A 19,617-nucleotide genomic window follows, 5' to 3' on the forward strand; every position below is an offset into this window, starting at 1 on the left:
CTTTAATTCCCTCTGCAAAGCCATTTTTCTGAAATATAGCTGTTTCAAAGTTCTGGGAATTGGGATATGGAAAGCTTTGGGGTACTATTATTCTGCCTACCATTGGGCCTCTTGACCAATCATGCTTCCACCTTAGGGCCTGTATGCTTGCTGTCCTGTTCTGTGGAATATTCTTCCCCTGGATAATTACACAGCTCATTCCATCACTTCTTTTAGGTTTTTGCTCAGTTATCACCAGATTCTATCAGCCTCTCTGACCAGCCTTAAAATAAATAACCTATCTACTATTACTCTTTTTTTTTTTTCCTTTAAACTTCCCCCCCGCCCATTATCTGACCATTGCCTGATATAGGATATATTAGTTTACTTGTTTATTATATCTCCCTCTACTAAATCCCTTGACATCAGGGACTTTGATTTATTCGCCATTGGATTCTCACTACCTACAGCAGTTCCTGGCATATGGTAAAATGTTCAATAAATATTAGTTGAATGAATGCAAATCACCAAAAAATCCCTAGAACCCTTATTCCATTAATCGTGTCTGAGAAAAATGAGTCAAGTAAATCTGAATTGACCTAATAGAACAACTTTAAAAAAGCTTATTCAGGGCAGCCCAGGTGGCTCAGCAGTTTAGCGCTGCCTTCAGCCCAGGGCGTGATCCTGGAGACCTGGGATCAAGTCCCACGTTGGGCTCCCTGCATGGAGCCTGCTTCTCCCTCTGCCTGTGTCTCTTCCTCTCTCTCTCTCTCTCTCTCTGTGTCTCTCATGAATAAATAAATAAAATCTTAAAAAAAAAACCTTATTCATAAGAATATAATTAGTTAAAAAAAAAGAATATAATTAGTTCATCAAATGCCTTGCTCGAGTCATTAATTGCAACTTCTATAGCATCACCTAATCTATAGTAAAAGAAAAGTTTGGCATTTCTTTTTTTTTTTTTTTTGACTTATTTATTTATTTTGGAAGTGGGGAGAGGGAGAGAGAATCTTGAGCAAACTCCTCGCTGAGCGAGGAGCCCAATGTAGGGCTCAATCTCATGACCTGAGGTAATGACCTGAGCCAAAATCAAGAATCAGATGCTTAACTGACTTGGCATTTCTATCGTTGGCATATATAAACTAGCTCAGAGTCTTCATTTCTTCCATCTCTAAATGCTGACAAGCTTTTAAATAATCTGTTCTAAAACTTGAAAGAGTTCAAGTCTGTAGTTTTCAGATCCATTTTTTCCATTTTTCAAAATAAGGATATCTCTCATTTGCCAATTCTTGTTATTTCTCTTATTTTAAACATTTCCTCAAAGATTATTGACAGTGAGCCCTAAATCTATAAATGACTCTGGAATTAGAGATATTAATCCCCTCAAAGTTACCATTCCTTCCATTCCTTCTTTTTCTTTAACTCCTCTCCCTGTGATGTTTGTTTTGTTCTTTCTTGTTTAAAATCACTTTGCTTGGAGGAAAGAATGAACACAAAATGAGATTTTGAAGATTTTGCTTTCTATCTCCATCTGCACTGTGCAGAGATCTGAACACTTTCTCTGAACTTAGCTAAACAGCCCCTTGTGAGAGTATCAGCTCATTCTGACATTTAGCCTTCCCTTTACCATTGTTAAGGGTTTCAGCCCATGTCTTTGTTATCTGTAGCTGATCCATCAAGCAGCACCTTATGCAAGCAGTTTCTTTAGTTCTCTATTCATGTTTCTCTTTACTTTCCTCTTGGGAAATATCTTTAATAATGTGGGCAGAATATTTTAGAGTTACCCATCCCTCCTGAGCCATTTTCTATGTAAGAACTTTCTCAATGTGGGGTACCTGAGTGGCTCATTTGGTTGGGCAGCTGACTCTTGGTTTCAGCTGGGGTCTTGCTAGTGCTCTCTTTCTCTCTTTCTCTCTCAAATAAATAGGTAAGTCTTTTAAAAAAGAATTTTCTCAATGCAAACATACCTACCTTTCTGAATTAAAACAGATTTTTTAAAAACATTTTCTTTTCTTTTTTTAAAGATTTTATTTATTTATTCATGAGAAGACAGAGAGAGAGAGAGAGAGGCTCTCTCAGGCTGAGGGAGAAGCAGACTCCATGCAGGGAGCCTGACATGGGACTCGATCCAGGGACCCCAGGGTCATGCCCTGGGCCCGAAGGCAGGTGCCAAATCACTGAGCCACCCGGGGATCCCCAAAACAGATTTTTAAAAAATAAAGTTTTTCAACCCATGCCAACTGCAAGCAAGAAAACGTATTATATGCAGTGGAGCAGTTTTTTCTCAGAATTATGGGACAGGGAAGGGGTACTTTTTACAATGTAGATTACCAATTATAGAATCAGAATCGGAAGGAGATGGATGAGAGGCTTGAGAATCAACATTGTTAATAAGTTTCTCAAGTATACTTTTAAAAGTTTGAGAATTTATCTGTCATGTATATGTAGAAGAAGCATAAGCCGCTGCTCCTAGGGAGACAATACTATATTTAAGATGATAAGGCCTAAAAATAATATGTGGCAAATGAATGGCATAGAAAATAAATGCACTTGAGTCAACAAGTCCAGCTGTTAGGGGTGTGGTGAGGGGTATTCAGGTTTCATAGAGCAGGTGTGCATTGGTCATAAGAAATACTCAAGAACGATTGAATTATTGACAGAGCTGTGCTGGTAGATGAAGAAAATATAACATTTTTTTAATTGAAAAAGAACTTACTGGGCAGCCAGGGTGGCTCAGCGGTTTAGCGCCGCCTTCAGCCCAGGGCCTGATCGTAGAGACCCGGGATCAAGTCCCATGTCAGACTCGCTGCATGGAGCCTGCTTCTCCCTCTGCCTGTGTCTCTGCCTCTCTCTCTCTCTCTCTCTCTGTGTCTCTCATGAATAAATAAATAAAATCTAAAAAAAAAAAACACCTTACTATCCTCTTGTCTTTTCTCATTATCATATAGATAAGGAAATTGAGTTCTAGAGAAGTGATTTGACTCAGTTGCCCCCGTCATACAACATAGTGCTATTGGAAAAAACTAGACACAAGGTTTCCTAAATCCAGACTTGGTGATTTCTCCACTATTTCTTAAGAGAATTTGGGCTTGCTAAGAGTAAGGGGGAAGGTATTTTAAGAACTGGACTGAAAAAAAAAGAACTGGGCTAAATTTAGTTGAATGTATGTAAAAGAGGTATACATTAACCAACCTAACAGGAAGGGTGGAGGATTTGCTTGAGAGTCTGATGAAAAGGTAGGTTGTGATCAGATTGTGAGCAATTTTGAATACTAGGGTGAAGAATACAGATAGTACAGGACTGCTGCTGAAAATTTGGGGATAAGACAAAAGCAGTATATTAGAAAATTAACCTATAGTTGCTGCTGGGAAAGATAAGAGGGATGAAATGCCAGAACCAGGGAGAAATGGAAGGAGTTAGCTTCATGGTCCATAAGGAGAAAATTCAGACCCAAACTGATAAGAGAATGGATGTGTGACCAAATTGAAAGAATGGATCAATAAAACATGGTAAGTAGTTTAAATTTAGTCTAGTAGTTTCCTTCTCTTATTTTTTTTAAATTATTTTTTAAAAGATTTATTTTAAAGAGAGAGTTGTGGGGAAGGGTATGGGGAGAGGGAAAGAGAATCTTAAGCAGACTCCACTCTAAGCATGGAGCTCAACCAGGGTCTCATGACCCTGAGATCACCATGTGAGCCGAAACCAAGAGTTGGACACTCAGCCAACTGTGCTACCCAGATGCCCCAGTTTCCTTCTTCTTTTAGTTGACTAACATTTTAGCTGCAATTTTTAAAAAACAAGGAATTCACTCTTTCTCATACCATTGTGGGGCTCAACATTTGCTATTTTCAAAACCAACAACTAACTAATCAAATATAAGTCTTACATTTAGGAGACCATAAAACACTATTAAAATATCAGTTAATTCAACAAACCATTAAGAGAAGCATCTATTTGTTGTTAGGCACTGTGCCAAGTTCTGGGCTATTAGAAATACATAAGATAAGGTTTCTGTATCAGGGTTCTTCAAAATAACAAAACCAATAGCATGTGTGCATATTAAAAGATTTTTTTATAAGGAATTGGCTCATGTTATTATGGAGGCTAAGAAGTCCCAAGATCTGTGGGATGAATCAATAAGCTGGAGACACAGGATAGTTAATTTCCAATCCAATGGTTAGCAAGCTCAAAACTTAGGAGAGCTCATGTTAATTCAAGTCTGAGGCAGGAGAAAGAGTGTCCCAGTTTGAAGGCAGTCAGGCAGGAGGAATTCTCTTGTACTTGGGGAAGGATCAGCTTTTTTGTTCTATTCAGGCCTTCAACTGGTTAGATGAAGCCCACCCACATGATGGAAGGCAGTCTGCTTTACTAAGTCTACTGATTTAAATATTAATCTCATTTGGAAACACCCTTGCAGAAACTCAGAATAATATTTGACCATATATTTGCTCAGCATGTGGCCCAGCTAAGTTGACACAAACTTAGCCATCACAGTTGTTGTTCTCAAGGGTCTTAGATTTACTTGGGAAGACAGACAAGTAAAATAATCATAGCTTTAATATTGCAATATAGATATTTTTAAAGTGCTGTGCAAGCACAAAGGGGAGAATGATATATTCTGCCTGTGGAGAGAGAAGTCAATGAAGTTACAGGAAAAATACCTTTTGTTTAGAAAAACACCTGGGTGGCTTGTTTTACTTATGGATATCAGACTCTCTGAGCAATGTGAGAATAACCCACGATATCTCCAAATCACCCTGGGTGGGAAATAAATGTGATTTGATGGTTAGATATAGCCAGGAGATTAAGAGCTAGAATCTAAGAAGAAATCAAAGCAACCCCAAAATATGTTGCTTTCTAGGAGGGTAGTAGGTTGTGGGAAAGAGAATACAAGTGTAGAAATTGAAATGGATGGCATAGATCAAGAAGACAAAGGAAGCAGAAATGGATAGAGAAAAAGTTGATGTAGAGAAGCAGACTTCTCCTCGGTCCCTCACACCGGCCAAAGGGAGTGAACCAGATTTGAGAAAATGGAGACATCAAGTGTAGACTTTAAGGTATTGTAGAAAAACAGTATTTCATTAAGAGGATGATGGAAATCTGAATAGTGAAATGTATTAAATCCTTAAAATAGATTTTTATTACATTGGTATTGTAGGTTCTTTAGCTTAAATATAGAACTGGCAATTTTTTCTTGAGGAAAGGATAGATTATGACACTTAATGTAGAATTATGTAGAATTCAGTGGTAAATAGTAAAGTTTTAGTTTGTTGCTTTTATAGTCTTAGACTATAAAATAAAACAGTTGAACTGAAAATGTCTTGCTTTTACCCAATTTCATCTCCCCACTGCTTTTCATGCTCTTTTGCTTTTTGTTGGCCAGCACACTGCTTCATTTTAAGCCAAGCATTTGAAAGTGTCAAATAAAAGTACTGTTGCAGTCAGGCAACAGCTGACTTTGTTTTTACTCAAGTGTGAGATAGCGCCTACAGATGTCAACTTGGATTCTTTTTTAATGAAATAATTTCTATAATTTCTATGGAAAAAATTCACTGCTGATATCCTTTTCATTTTATATATTTTTGTATAGATTTCATTTTATATGTTTCTCCGCGTTACTTCCATCTCAGACAGACTGTAAGCCAAAGGCATGTTTGTGTTGCCTAACCACCCCCAACTGCAGTAGACTAGACACCACTTGATTATAGGAACAATGAAAGGAAGATGAGCTTTATTTCTCACTATTTAAAAAATGTCTGAATTTGGGAATTTTCAATAGGAAGCAAGCATGATTGAGAATTTAGGGATAAATAACTTGTTTATTTCTAGTTTCAGTACCACATAGTGAAAGATTCAGAGTGAACCAACTGAAGTGAACAAAATTCACACATTTTTTTCAAGAATGAAGGGTTTTACAATCTATAGGTTAAAAATTGGAGCCTGAGTTCAAAAAGTCTGTGAGATACAAAGTTTAAGCATTCAAAAAAAAAAAAAAAAAAAGCTTAGGGGTTCAGAGGGAGACTTAGGAGAATACAACGTGAGTTTACAGCCTTAGGAAAGATCAAGGGTGGGAAGAACAGTAAAAAGAACAGATAAAGCAAGCAGAATAACAGAGTTGCATATCGTTATGGGAGCTCAGTTTAGAGAAAATTACGACAAAGTGATAGAAGTTTCCAAAGGGCAACATTTAGGAGACACAAGCCTGATTGGCAACGCAGGTGGTCATTAATGGTATAACTTATAATTAAAGCTGAACAGAATAGATTTGAGTCAAAGCTTGTGTCAATAGTATGAAAGGGTTAAAGGAGGGAACTTAGATTTTGGCTAGAGCTATGGTCAAGATGGTCCCAAAGTTTAAGTCGTTCTTTAAACCTATGCTAAGGTTTCTACACCGGGAATGTTCTTTAATCATATGAAGCTTATATCTCAGAATGGCCTCCCATACACTAGTAAAAAATAAGCAGGTCTTTTGGACTGATGGTAAGTTGTAGAATAAAGGTGAACAAAAGAAGAAAAAAAAATCTCAAAAGATCATGAACCCAGGAGTATGATCTTTAGAAAAGAGATTTCATCTGTAACTCTACATAATAGTGGTGGCTTATGTGGGAGGATCTGCTAATTGGGACCTGCCTGGGACAGAATAAGGTAGCGGTACCTCATTCTAGCCACAGCTAAAAGACAAAATACTTTTTAAGACTGCAAAATTTCATTTATGTTTCCTTATATTCTTGAATTCTGTCTTTATGCACTAAAAAGAGCCTAAACCAGCTTTCTTTGGATTACAATCCTTATAGCACAATAGCTTTTCTAGTAAGTCAGGAATCAGACTTATAAAAATATCGAAGGGGGCTTTTCAGATGTAGCTAGAGAAAGATAAGGTGGTGAACTTGAACTAGTTATTTCCATTTAGAACATTGAACCTCTTAGTTTACTTATCTACCCTCCAATAGTCTAGCTTGCTTTGGAAATCAGTAGAGAAAAAATAATGGTCATATTTCACGCATGTGATGTATCAAAGACTACATTTTAGAGGACTGCAGAAAGAATTAAAAATAGAAGTATCCATAATCATTGGTTACAGACATGCTAAATGCCTTCTTTACTGGTCCTGGCTGAAAGAGAAAACCATTTTATAGCCCTTGATTCCTTCAAAACAACCACAATCCCATCATAATGGTCTCTAATAAAGATATGGAAATTACAAGGCATTGGATTCTGTAGAGAAGAACTGAATGGAAGTTATCTCAAGGTATAGTAGTGCTGAAACACATACAGAAAGGCCTAAATAAGATTTTTAGTATAAATCTGGGAGAAGTGCTTAGAAATTATGTCCCTCAAAACCCTCCTTTTGAAAATGTCAAGATTAAGATCAAGAGAAGTAAACTAACCTGCCCAAAGGCTGGTTAGTGACAAGCCCAGTACTAAAATTTTAGGTCACAGATTCCTAGGTTAGTACATGTTTTCAAGTTTTTAAAAATTGATGTTACTGTTCTTTGTTTTGCCCTGTTAAGGCATAATTATAAGCATCAAATATTTGTAGAATATCTTTCTTTTTATTAGTAATTTTATGACTATTTTTAATTGATTTAGTAAATTAGACTTTTTTCTTCCAGTGCATCCTATATTTCACTAGCAGGTAATCCCATGCCACACCCTCTCCCCATCCCATTTCACTCTTGACTGGTGTCTGAAGGATAGAGTCATTCAGGCATTTCTTAAGCTGATGACAACTACTAATATGCTTTTAAAATATTTCAAACATAAAAGGATTTTGAGCTGCAAAAGATTGTTTTTTCTTATAGATATTTCCAGCCTTTTATTCAGAACTATGCTCCTAGAAACAACTTCCTAGAAAAAGCTCAAAATGTTCCCTATGTTCTTTTTTCCCAAAGTTGTTTTGGCTATTCTGAATCTTTTGCATTTCCATATAAGTCTTTTTAAGACTTCGACAAAGTCTGTTGGGATTTTGACTCAGAGGTCCTGAATCTATAGATCATTTTGGAGAAAAATGATTTCTTAACAATATTGAGTCTTCTAATCTATGAACATAGTATATCTCTCCATTTACTTAGATCTTCTTTAATTTTTCTCAACAGTGTTTATAGTTTTTAGTAAATAAGTCTTAAAATCTTTTACCAAATTCATTCTTAGGCATTTCATAATTTGTTGCTATTGTAACTGGTAAATTTTAATTTCAACTTCCAATTGCTCATACAAATTTATAGAAATATAATTGGTTTTTGTGTATTGACTTTGCCATCCTACTAAACTTAGTTTTAGTTCTTATAGCTTATTTGCAGTTTCTTTCTTTCTTTTTTTTTTTTTTTTTTTAAGATTTTATTTATTTGTTCATGAGAGACACAGAGAGAGAGAGGCAGAGACACAGGCAGAGGGAGTAGCAGGCTCCATGCAGGGAGCCCGACATGGGACTTGATCCCAGGATTCCAGGATTATGCTGTGGGCTGGAGGCAGGTGCTAAACCACTGAACCACCCAGGGATCCCCTTATTTGCAGTTTCTTTAGAATTTTTACATAGATGATCACATCATTTGTGATAAACAAAGATTTGTGTTTTCCTTTCCAATCTGTTTGCTTTTATTTTTTTCTTCATCTTCTTATGGTATTAGAACCTCCAGTACAATATTGAATAGACATGGTGGGAGTGGACATCCTTACCTTATTTCCCATTTTAGTACTGATGTGTTTATTTTTTTAAACCATTAATATAATACTAACTATAGGATTTTCAAATATGTCTTTTATCAGGTTGAGGATATTCCTTTCTATTCTTATTTTTCTGAGGTAATAATGCAAACTGAAAAAGTAATTGTCAGCTTCGCATAATTTTGAGTAATTAAAATATTGCATCTGAGTTGTGTTTCTTAATCTTGATGTATATTATCTTTTCAATAAAATTTTCATCCATAATAATAATAGCTGAGTCAATTAGAACTCTTTCCTTCCTTTGTGCAGGAAAAAACCCACTTTGGCCAAAGTAAAAAGGGGGGAGTTATTTGATTGTGATTCTGAAAGTCACACACACTGACCTGTGATGCTATCACAGGTCATTTCTCTTTCTCAGCATCTGTGTTCTTTTCTTTCTTTCTGGCCCTATTCTTAGACAGCCTTTTTTCTTGTGATGGCTAAAACAGCTATAGCAGTTCCAGACCTTACATCTCCTCAGCCTTAAGGCCACCAGAAGAGAGTGTCTGCCTCTGTCTTGAAAGTCTCAGCAAAAGTCTTGCTGCATTTTTGCCCTTGATTGGGTCACTTCTCTATCCTTAAATAAAATAGCCTGGCTTAGGAAGTCAAACAGCTCAAGCTGTGTCCAGTGTACCACTTGGCATTGGGGTGGTGCCTGAACCAAAAACCACACAGCCTGAGAGTGGCAGAGGTCCTGCTCTGAAGGGAAATAAAGATATGCTTACCAATTTAGAGGGAATAGATTTTGACTACCAGAGTCAATAACAGTCCATTGTGCTAATATTTATCCAGTACTATATATATATATATATATATATATATATATATATATATACACATATCTCCTTAAATTTCCTCATTTATTTCTCCTCTAAACAATCCTATAATGCAGGGACTGTTATTCCAATTTTCTAAATGAGAAAGATGAGGTTCAGAGATATCACACAGACTCAAACTCAGGTGATCTGACTTCAGGGGGCAAGGAATTAAATCAAAATGACTCTAGATATTATATTTAAAATCTGGGCAATAAGATTGGAAAGGTGGAGGCATAAGATACCTACTAACTGAATTGGTCCCTTTTTTTGTTAGGAATACAATAGCTTTCCTGGAAGCCTTAAATAGTAAATGTCCACTTATATTCCATTAGCCAGAGGCAAATCATATGTCAGCACTAGCTGAAAGACATCTCGGGAAATAGGTTTTTATAACTGGTTATTTTTCTGCTCTAAAGAAAATTGACGTTCTACTTTTAAGAAGTAAGAAGAGGCTATTGGACAGGCAATTAGCAGAGATAATATTAATACTAACACCCACTATGCCATTTATCCAACGCTATGCAACCAACCACCCCAAAATCTAGTAATGACGACATTTAATTTGCTCACAGATCTGTATTTTGGCAGGGCCCCACAGGAATAGATTCTCTTTTGTCTACCCTGCATCAGTTGGAGTGGCTCAAGGCTGAAAGTAGAATCATATGAAGGCTTACTCAGTCAGTCACACATCTGGAGGATTATGGCTGTTACCTGGTATCATCACTGGGCAGTTACTGGAACACCTTCATGTGGCTCTTCTATGTATGCAGCTGCTTGGCTTCCTCACAGCATGGCGGTTGAGTTCTAATGATAAAGGCAGAGTTCTATTGTCTTTTATGACATAGCCTGGAAGTCATATGGTTTCACTACTGCTGTTGGCATAGGCCTACTTCAATTCAGAGCATCTTTATATTGTAAGAAGAACACATGGGATGGGATATATTGGTGCTGCCTTTGAAATAATCTGCCAGTAAGTGCTTACCTGTCGCTATGCTAATGTCTGAACATGAATATTTCATTTCCACAAACATCAACCAAAGCATTGTTTTTCCTTCCTTCCTTTTTTTCTACCCTTCTTTCTTTTTTGGACATTCTTTTTAAAAACAAATGCTGGAACATGTTGTTTGTCCTCTTAAAATGTTTCAATTCCGGACGCCTGGGTGGTTCAGTGGTTGAGTGTCTACCTTTGGCTCAGGTCGTGATCCTGGGGGTCCTGGGATCAAGTCCTGCATTGGGCTCCCCTTGGGAGCCAGCTTCTCCCTCTGCCTATGTCTCTGCCTCTTTCTCTGTGTCTCTCATGAATAATATGAATAAATAAATAATATCTTTTAAAAAATTTCAGTTCTCATTATAACTTAAAACAGTAAAATCTGTTACCATGGTTTATGAACCTGGTTTCTTTATCCAATTTTCTTCTCTCCTTCATTGGCTGTTCTTTTATAGGACATGTCAGTTGTGCAAACTTTTCAGCTTCTTTTATTCTTCTAGTTCTTTGTACATGCTGTTTGTTTCACCAGGAGCTCTCTTCCTCCAGTGCATTGAATGGATCACTGATCATTTTTCACCTTCTTAGAAGGCCTTTAAATGGGTGATCAACTAAGATGTTGTATATCAGCATTTATTATTACTCATTTATTACTTATTCCCCCTCCTAAATGAAGCTTCATAGCTGTAGAAACTTCATATGTTTGGTTACCGCTGGATACTATGTTTACTACTGTGTGTGACATTTCATCGTAATCCAATGAGCTCGATGCTATTCTCATTGCCATTTTACTGATAGTAACTGAAGCCAAAGGCCTTGTTGGGGAACAAGAATGTCCTGTCTCTTTCAAGGTCCTTCTAGCTGGACTAAGAATCAAATTGACATGAGACAAAGTAGCAGGAGAAAATCAAATTTAATAGTGTATGTGTACAGGGAATCCACATAGACATGGAACTTGCAAAGACATCAGCAAGGCATCTTGAACTAGGGACAAGGGGTTAGGGGCCTGGGACTTCAAAAGGAAGGAATGCAATCCTCAGAAGAATGAAAAACAGAATGTTTGGTAAACAAATGAGACATTTACCAAACAAATATTTACCAAAGTCCCAAGTAATGGGAAAAGAAAGGACTTTGATCAAAAAGACCTTGCTAGTTTCCTCCCTGTCTACCAAATGTACTTCATATCATAGTATAGTTATCTATGGTGATAGCTCTTTCTGAAGCAAGTCCTCCACCTAAATTCTTTTTAAGCAGTTATAGAGGAGGTAAAGAGCTTTTCCTGATCCTGCTGGATCTTGATTACTTTTAACTCAATCTTTATGCCAAAGTGGCATATTTTGAGGGACTTGTCCTAAACTTTGTCAGCCTGTAGGGAGTAATCACAAAACAGGGCTGGCACCCAGGCACTTGGACACAATGCTCTGATTCACCATGCTCTAAGTGATTTGGTAAAAGAGAGAAAGTATGCATTAATTTGGCCTGTCATAGCTGATCGAGAAAGGGCTTCATGGAGGTGAGGCCATTTGAGCAGGTCCTTGAGTGAAAAATACAGCTTTGTTGGAGAGTGCCGGGAAGATAGATGATGATGATGATAATAGATAGATAAATAGATAGATAGATAGATAGATAGATAGATAGATAGATAGATGAAAAATAGGTAGATAGATGGAATGATAGATAACAAATAGATGATAGATAACAAACATCTTAGATAGATAACATAGATGATAGGTAGGTAGATAGAGAGATAGATCACTTACTATGAGTTATGAGCCAGGTATTCTTCTAAGAGCTTTACAATATAAAACTCTTAAACTTGCCTTCCTGGATAATAGTATGTTATTAAGAAAGAAAGAGGGATGGTGATTAGTAACTTAATAGGGCAGTTATTGTAAAGGAAGATTGCCTTAAGGATGGGAAAAACTGCTAAATTTGTTTAAGCTGAGAGAAAAGAAGCAGTAGAGAAGAGATGACTGGAGAAAGGAGAGTTGGGGGGGACAGGTGGAACAGGTACTTGAGAAAAACAAGAGGGATTAAATCTAATTACAGACAAAAGTTAGACCTAATAAGAGGATAGTTAAAGTTTAAATACAGAGATGATTTCAGGCAGAGGAGATGCTAGGGAAAAGATGGCATTAATATCAGATGGTTTAGTTTGCTGAGTGCACATAGCTAAGGCAGATGACTGAAGGAACATAGAAAAGATTTGGAGCAGCTCTCTGGGCAACAAGACAAGGAACAAAGAAAGGTGAAATAAGGATGGCTAAGTAGAATGAGGATTCACTGGGGTGAGAGCAAGAATATATGATGATGCCAAGTGGCACCATTAAGTGACTTCAAGCAATGCAAAGCCGCCTACAATGGCCTAGAAGTCCACGTTTGGGCTTATACAGTTGTTGGGAGCTGGATCTGTGGATCCTGGTGAAGGTCATGCTGGTTACATTTTTTTTTTTTAAGATTTTAATTATTTATTAGAGAGAGAGCAACATGCCATCGCACAGCTGAGAGAAGGGGCAGAGGGAGAGAGAGTAGCAGACTCCTAGCCCAGCAGGGAGCCTGACTCTTGGTTTTATCCCAGGACCCTGGGATCATGACCTGAGTCAAAGGCAAACGCTTAACTGACTGGGCCACCCAGGCATCCCACATTTTGGTATTTTTTATTATTGCCTTAAGGTTGGCTAAAGAGACAAGTGAAGCTAGGAGAAAGGACAGAATCACGGGTCAAAGCAATATGAATTGAGGTATAAATACTAGACTGAGAACAAGGAGACCAAAGTTCCAACCCTTCCTCCACTTTCTAGAGGGTTGACCTTGGGTCATCTGCCTTAGTTCCTTCATCTTTATAACAAAAACGTTGAAGTAAATCCGCTCTCACACTTAGCTATACATAGAATTACCTGGTGAGGTTTAAAAAAATATTATGCTTAGTCCCTATCTTAGAACAATTAAATCAGATTGGGAAGTAAAACCTAGATATCTGTTTTGTTTTGTTTTGTTTTGTTTTAGAGCATGTCGGGTGATTTTTACTCCAACTTTTTTTTTTTTTTGAGATTTAATTGGCATATAACATTGCATTAATTTAAGGTATACAGCGTGATGATTTGTTACGTGTATATGTTGTGAAATGGTAAATGCAGTAGGGTTTGTTAACACATTTATCATCTCCCTTACCTTTTCTGGTGGTGAGAACTTTTAGGATTTACTCTCTTAACCACTTTTAAGTATTCACCACATAATATTGTCAACATGCTGTACATTAAATTCCCCGGTCATCTTATAACTGGAAGTTTGTACCCTTTGAGTACCCTTTGACCACATTCACTCAATCTCTCCACTTCCCACCCCTGTCAACCACCAATCTATTCTGTTTCTATAAAGAGAATATAGAAACTTTGGCTTTTTGTTTTGTTTTGTATGTTTGTTTTTAGGTTCTATATACAAGTGAAATCATACAATATTTCTTTCTCTGTCTGACTTATTCATTTTACATTATGCCTTCAATGTCCATCCATGTTATTGCAATGCCAGGTGATTTCTCATGAGCATCACTAGGGTAAATGATTTCTAACGTTTCTTCTCTGTTCTACTTAATGAGAGGTCTCAGTGAAGGCAAAAGCAATTCAGTTATAGTGAGTGAGTGAGCATGTGGGAAAAATAGATCAGAAAGTAGAATTTCAAGTTGATGATGAGGTTTGGAGAAGGCATTCCTTGAGGGTGGAGAAGGCATTCCACTTCCATACTGCCTAGTGTTGAATTTTGTGATGGCAGAGAAAGAATTCTTTTACTGAATTTCTGTTAAGGCCACTGTGCAGAGTCAAACAGTTGATATGGGTTCTAGCCTTAGAGACCAAGCTAACATCATTGGGTCACCCAGTGCCTGAGCTCAGCTGACACTGATAAAACCACAGAACTTTGTTAGCTATTAATTGCTCTCGTGCTTTTCATAGACATCACCCTTAAGTCTAGAATGCGAGCTCTTCACGCATTTCTTTCTTTCTTTTTAAAGATTTTTATTTATTCATAGAGACAGAGAGAGAGAGACAGAAACACAGGCAGAGGGAGAAGCAGGCTCCATGCAGGGAGCCCGACAGGGGACTCGATCCCAGGTCTCCAGGATCACGCCCTGGACGGAAGGCGGCGCTAAACCGCTGAGCCATCCAGGCTGCCCCACGCATTTCTTTCTCATTTTCTTCTCTACCCCGCTCTGTGCAAAATTTCCTCTCTGAGTCATCTTCTCATTGCTTCCCACTGCTGACCTCTCTCACAACCCTTTCTACTGCTTTCTGGAAATACTCTATTCTCTACAATGTCCTCAGTCTCTTTGGAACTCTCTGTATTCTTGTTCTAATGTAAACTTGGCTTTTCCTTGACATTATCACTTCTCAGGCAGCTTTCTTTAGAGATGCTAGCCATTTTTTCTTCATTTGTATCTCTGGGCCAGGAAGTGGTATTCATTTAGACTTTTATTGTTTCTTCCAAACTTTGACTCTCCATGTCCAACAAGCCCTCTTTCTTTGAGTTGTATGATACCCCATTCTAACACCCGCCACAGTCACTTCCACAATAACTGAGGACAATGACAAGTGGTTCCTCATCAAAAAGAATATGTAATGGAAATTGCCTTCCCCTCATGTCTTCCAGTCCCCCACTACCTCTGTCTGGAAGGAACTTTCATCACCAAGTTTTGGATATCCTTCCAGAAATATTTTATGAAAATAGAATCATATGCATTTATGTATATGTATGCATATTTATATATAAATTGTTTCCTAGAAATACACAAGTGGTAAGCTATTATAGACACCGTTCTGAAAACCATTTTTTTCTTAACAAAATATTTTGAATAATTTTTCCTATTAGTACATACAAATTTTACTTCTTAAAGAAAAGTCTTAAAAAAAAAAAAAAAAGAAAAGTCTTCTGCTATTGCAAATGAGGCTGCTATATATAACATTTTACTTAGGTCATCTTTTATATTTGCAAGTTATTTGTGGCATCAATTCCTAGAAGTGAGGTTGCTGGGTCAGAAGTTATTTGCAGGGCTCCTGGGTGGCTCAGTCAGTTAAGTGTCTGCCTTTGGCTCAGGGCATGCTCCCAGGGTGGTGGGATTAGACCCTGCATTTTGCACTCCCTAGTCAGTGGGAAGCTTGTATCTCCCCCTGCTGCTCCCTTGCTTGTGCTCTCTGTCTGTGTCAAATAAATAAATAAAATCTTAAAAAAAAAAAAAAAGTCATTTGCTTTTTTAAAGTTGTAGTAGCTGTTGACAAAATTGTTCTCCATAGGCTGTGTGCTGATTTACACAGCCATCAGTGATGTGTCAGAGTCAGTGTCATTATCCTTGCCAACACAATGTTTAATTTTTTTTTCCTTTGCCAGTTTGATAGTTGAAAAATATTTCATTGAAGTTTTAGTTTGCAATTCTCCTACTTTAAGTGAGGATGAACATCTTTTCAAATGTTTAGCTCTGTATTTCCCTTTTGTGAATTTTTGGCCATCTCCTTTGCCTATATTGTTGATACTGCGATTTTTAATAAGAAATATATATTTTGGTCTTCATCCCCATTTCTGGCACAAAGTTTTTTATAACTATGGAATTGAGGGTTTTTTAAGTAACGAGAAGGATGAATATGTCTTTTGTTATGTCAGTGCGGTGACTTTGGACTCTAGCTAAGGTGGGAGACTCATTGTCAGGAGAACCAACCATTCGATTAGAGGGCTGGCATGTTGAATCAATCACCAAGAGCTAATGATTTCATCAATCATGCCTATATAATGAAGTCCCTGTAAAAGTCTAGAAGTGGTTGGTTCAGAGAGTTTCCAGATTGGTGAAAGAGAACTCTTCTATGTGCCACCATGCTAGGCCCCAGACTCCACTTAGACAGAAGATCCTCTGTTCAGGACCTCACCCGATGTATTTCATCTGCTTGTTGATTGGTTTTTTTTTAAGATTTTATTTATTTATTCATGAGAGACAGAGAGAGAGAAAGAGGCAGAGACACAGGCAGAGGGAGAAGCAGCTCTCCACGCAGGAAGCCGGATGTGGGACTTGATCCCGGGTCTCCAGGATCACGCCCTGGGCTGAAGGCAGCGCTAAACCGCTGGGCCACCCGGGGCTGCCGTGCTTGTTGATTGTATACTTTAATATCTCTTATAATAAACTGGTAATCTTGTGGGTAAATGGGTTTCCTGAGTTTTGTGAGCTACTCTAGCAAGTTAATCAAATCCAAGGAGAGGTTTGTGGGAACTTCAAATTTATAGCTGGTCAGTCAGAAGCACTGTTAACCTGAACTTGTGATTGGTATCTGAAATGGAGGGCAGTCTTGTGGGACTGAGCTCTTAACCTTTGGAATCTGATGCTATCTCTGGGAGCTGTCAGACTTGAATTGAATTGTAGGTCATCTAGCTGGTATCAGAGGATTGGTCGGCAGAGTGGGAATAAAAACCCCCCGCATTGGAACTGGGTGCAGCACCCTTACCTGTCTTCTTGCTATTTTGTTGCAGGTTTTTACCTAATAAGGAAAATAGACCTCTATTGACATATGAATTGAAATATATTTTTTCTTGGTTTGTTAAATGGTCATTTTGTTTTTTGTTTTTTTTTTTTTTTGTTTGTTTTTTTAAAGATTTTATTTATTCACTTATGATAGACACAGAGAGAGAGACAGAGGCAGAGACAGAGACAGAGGGAGAAGCAGGCTCCATGCCGGGAACCCGATGCGGGACTTGATCCTGGGACTCCAGGATCACACCCTGGGCCAAAGGCAGGCACTAAACCGCTGAGCCACCCAGGGATCCCCTAAATGGTCATTTTGGTTTTGATGTTTGTTGTGCAGAAAAAATTTATCTGCATTGTTTACTAATCTCTCCATTTTGCTCTCTGTATTTTGTATCATGCCTATCCTTTCCCTATTTTGAAATTAACTTTAAAAATTTCTGTACATGGTAACTATAGTTAATAATATTACATTGCATATTTGAAAATTGTTAAGAGTAGATTTTGATAGTTCTCATCACACACACAAAAAAACTTCATTACCATGTATGGTGACAGACATTGACTAGACATCAAGATCATTTCACAATATATAAAAATAACAAATCATTATTGTGTTGTACACCTGAAACCAATGTAATGTCTTATGTTAATTATACTTCAATTTTAAAAAAAAAGAAATTCACATTAGTTTTGGTAGAAAAAATACTTGAAATATATTTTATTATTATAAAAACTAAGGAACTTCCCAAATTCCACTTAATGTGTATTTTGAAAATAAATGTCAATGTAAGAAAAGAAAATTGGGAGTGCCTGGGTGGCTCAGTGGTTGAGCATCTGCCTTTGGCTCAGGTCATGGTCCTGGGGTCCTCGGATGGAGTCCCCCATCAGGCTCCCCTCTGGGAGCCTGCTTCTCCCTCTGCCTATATCTCTGCCTCTCTCTCTCTTTGTCTCTCATGAATAAATAAATAAAATGTTTAAAATAAGAAAAAGAAAAAAATGGGTTTCTTCTAGCACTTCAATTTTTATATAAAAAATTTTGGTTCATCAGAAATCCTAGTCTTTCTAATTCCTGCCACCATCTTGGATCACTTCAATGTTAATGACCTTTTCAACCTCCCACCTTCCATGCTCCTTGATCTCCTCTGCTCCAACAGTCATGTCTCTTCCCATCTCTCACCACCATGTCCTGGAGCTTCTCATCCCCTGTGAGACCCCTCTACTTTTCTGAAAACTTAAACCTCTCCCATTCCACTCTTTTACCACAGTCTCTTATCCTTTTATGTTTCTTGCTCTCCTGATTTGACTACAGATTCATAATCGTTTCCTCAAGACCTCTGACCCTTAACTCCTCCTTTTTTTCTCATATTGTCTGGCTTTACTTGGCAGGACCACATGATGACTGACTTTCACAAGACCTGGGCATTTTTGCCTTTATGGACCCCATTCTCCATTACAAAAGAAAAAAATGGTATATTTTATAATTGCACTTATAAAAGGTAAATATAACATTTTCTTTGGCCTAAAAGTTTATTTTTTCTTCTTATTCTAAAAGAAATTAAAACATTTTTGTGAACCCTAGACCATGTGTCTAAAGTATCAGTCGGTCCTGCTCCTAGGCACTGATTTACTGCTTAATCACTTTCTTGGCACCAGTCTCTGCTCTCTTGGCCTCTTGTTTTCTGTTTATCCTCATTGCCCAACCTCAAACCTATATGGATCTTTTACATTCTACTAGAGAAAAATCATACAGGGGGATTGATGCCACCACAGAGTTAGGTCTATGACATGCATTGTGCTCTTGACGTGTTTAACAATTTTTCTACATAACCCTGATCAATTTTCTGTTTCATTCCTCATATTAGCTATACCAAATCATTTAGCATTCTACTCAACTAAGAGAAAATTAAGCTTGAACTCTTTAACTTCCCATTCTTCTATGTTCTGACTAGCTTTGACTGGGTAACAAAACATGCTAAGATTTAGTGGCTTAAAACAGTTATTTTTCTCTTAAGGTTATGTAGGTTGGTGGGCACAGCTGGACAGTTCTCATTTTGGGGTGTTTGCACCCCAAATGTGATTGCAGCTTGACCAAAGACAATCAGGTTGGCCTATGGACAGTTGAAGATTTGACTTGTTTGGGTGTCCAAGATGTCTCTCTCACAAGGCTGGCAATGTTGTTGGTTGTGAGGTAAGAACTGGGTTGGGCTGTTAACCAGAGCACCTATTAGGGGCTGGCCTCTCCAGTGGCTCTGTATGGCTGCTCACAGCATGGTGGCTAAGTCTGAAAGAGAGTGTCCCAAGATCCTGTGTTCCAAAATGTGGACATAAGCCTTGGAGGTCCTGGAATATCAGTTCTATTGTATTCTATTGGTCCAGCAAGTCACTAAAAACAGCCTAGAATCAAGGGTAGGAGAATGACCATCTTTTAATGGGGGAGTGACACAGTCACATTATTATAGAGCATACAGATAGAAAGTGGTAATCTGCCACACACTAATACAAAATTAGTTGCTTCTATTCCCATTTTTATTGCTTCATTCCCATCTCAGAGGAAGCAGCATCCCAATATCTATTCATGTCTGTTCTTTTAGCATTGTCCGTTCTTTGCCTTCCCACCTCTTCAGAGACCTCATTTT

At 37.7% G+C, this 19,617-nt stretch overlaps 2 protein-coding genes across 4 annotated transcripts in view; one reads left to right on the plus strand and one right to left on the minus strand.

Annotated features, from left to right (window-relative positions):
- The window catches only part of BTG3 (BTG anti-proliferation factor 3), a 37,951-nt gene extending 27,624 nt beyond the window's left edge, over positions 1-10,327 (minus strand). Inside the window, exon 1 of the mRNA XM_072806605.1 lies at positions 10,212-10,327. The gene's annotated coding sequence lies outside the window, so the exon portion shown is untranslated. The remainder of the gene's footprint in view (positions 1-10,211) is intronic.
- Positions 1-19,617, plus strand: part of CXADR (CXADR Ig-like cell adhesion molecule) — a 226,915-nt gene that overhangs the window by 86,522 nt on the left and 120,776 nt on the right. The gene's annotated exons all lie outside the window — the stretch shown is intronic.

Source organism: Canis lupus, chromosome 30 (genome assembly GCF_048164855.1).
Source record: "Canis lupus baileyi chromosome 30, mCanLup2.hap1, whole genome shotgun sequence".
Taxonomy (NCBI): Eukaryota; Metazoa; Chordata; class Mammalia; order Carnivora; family Canidae; genus Canis; species Canis lupus.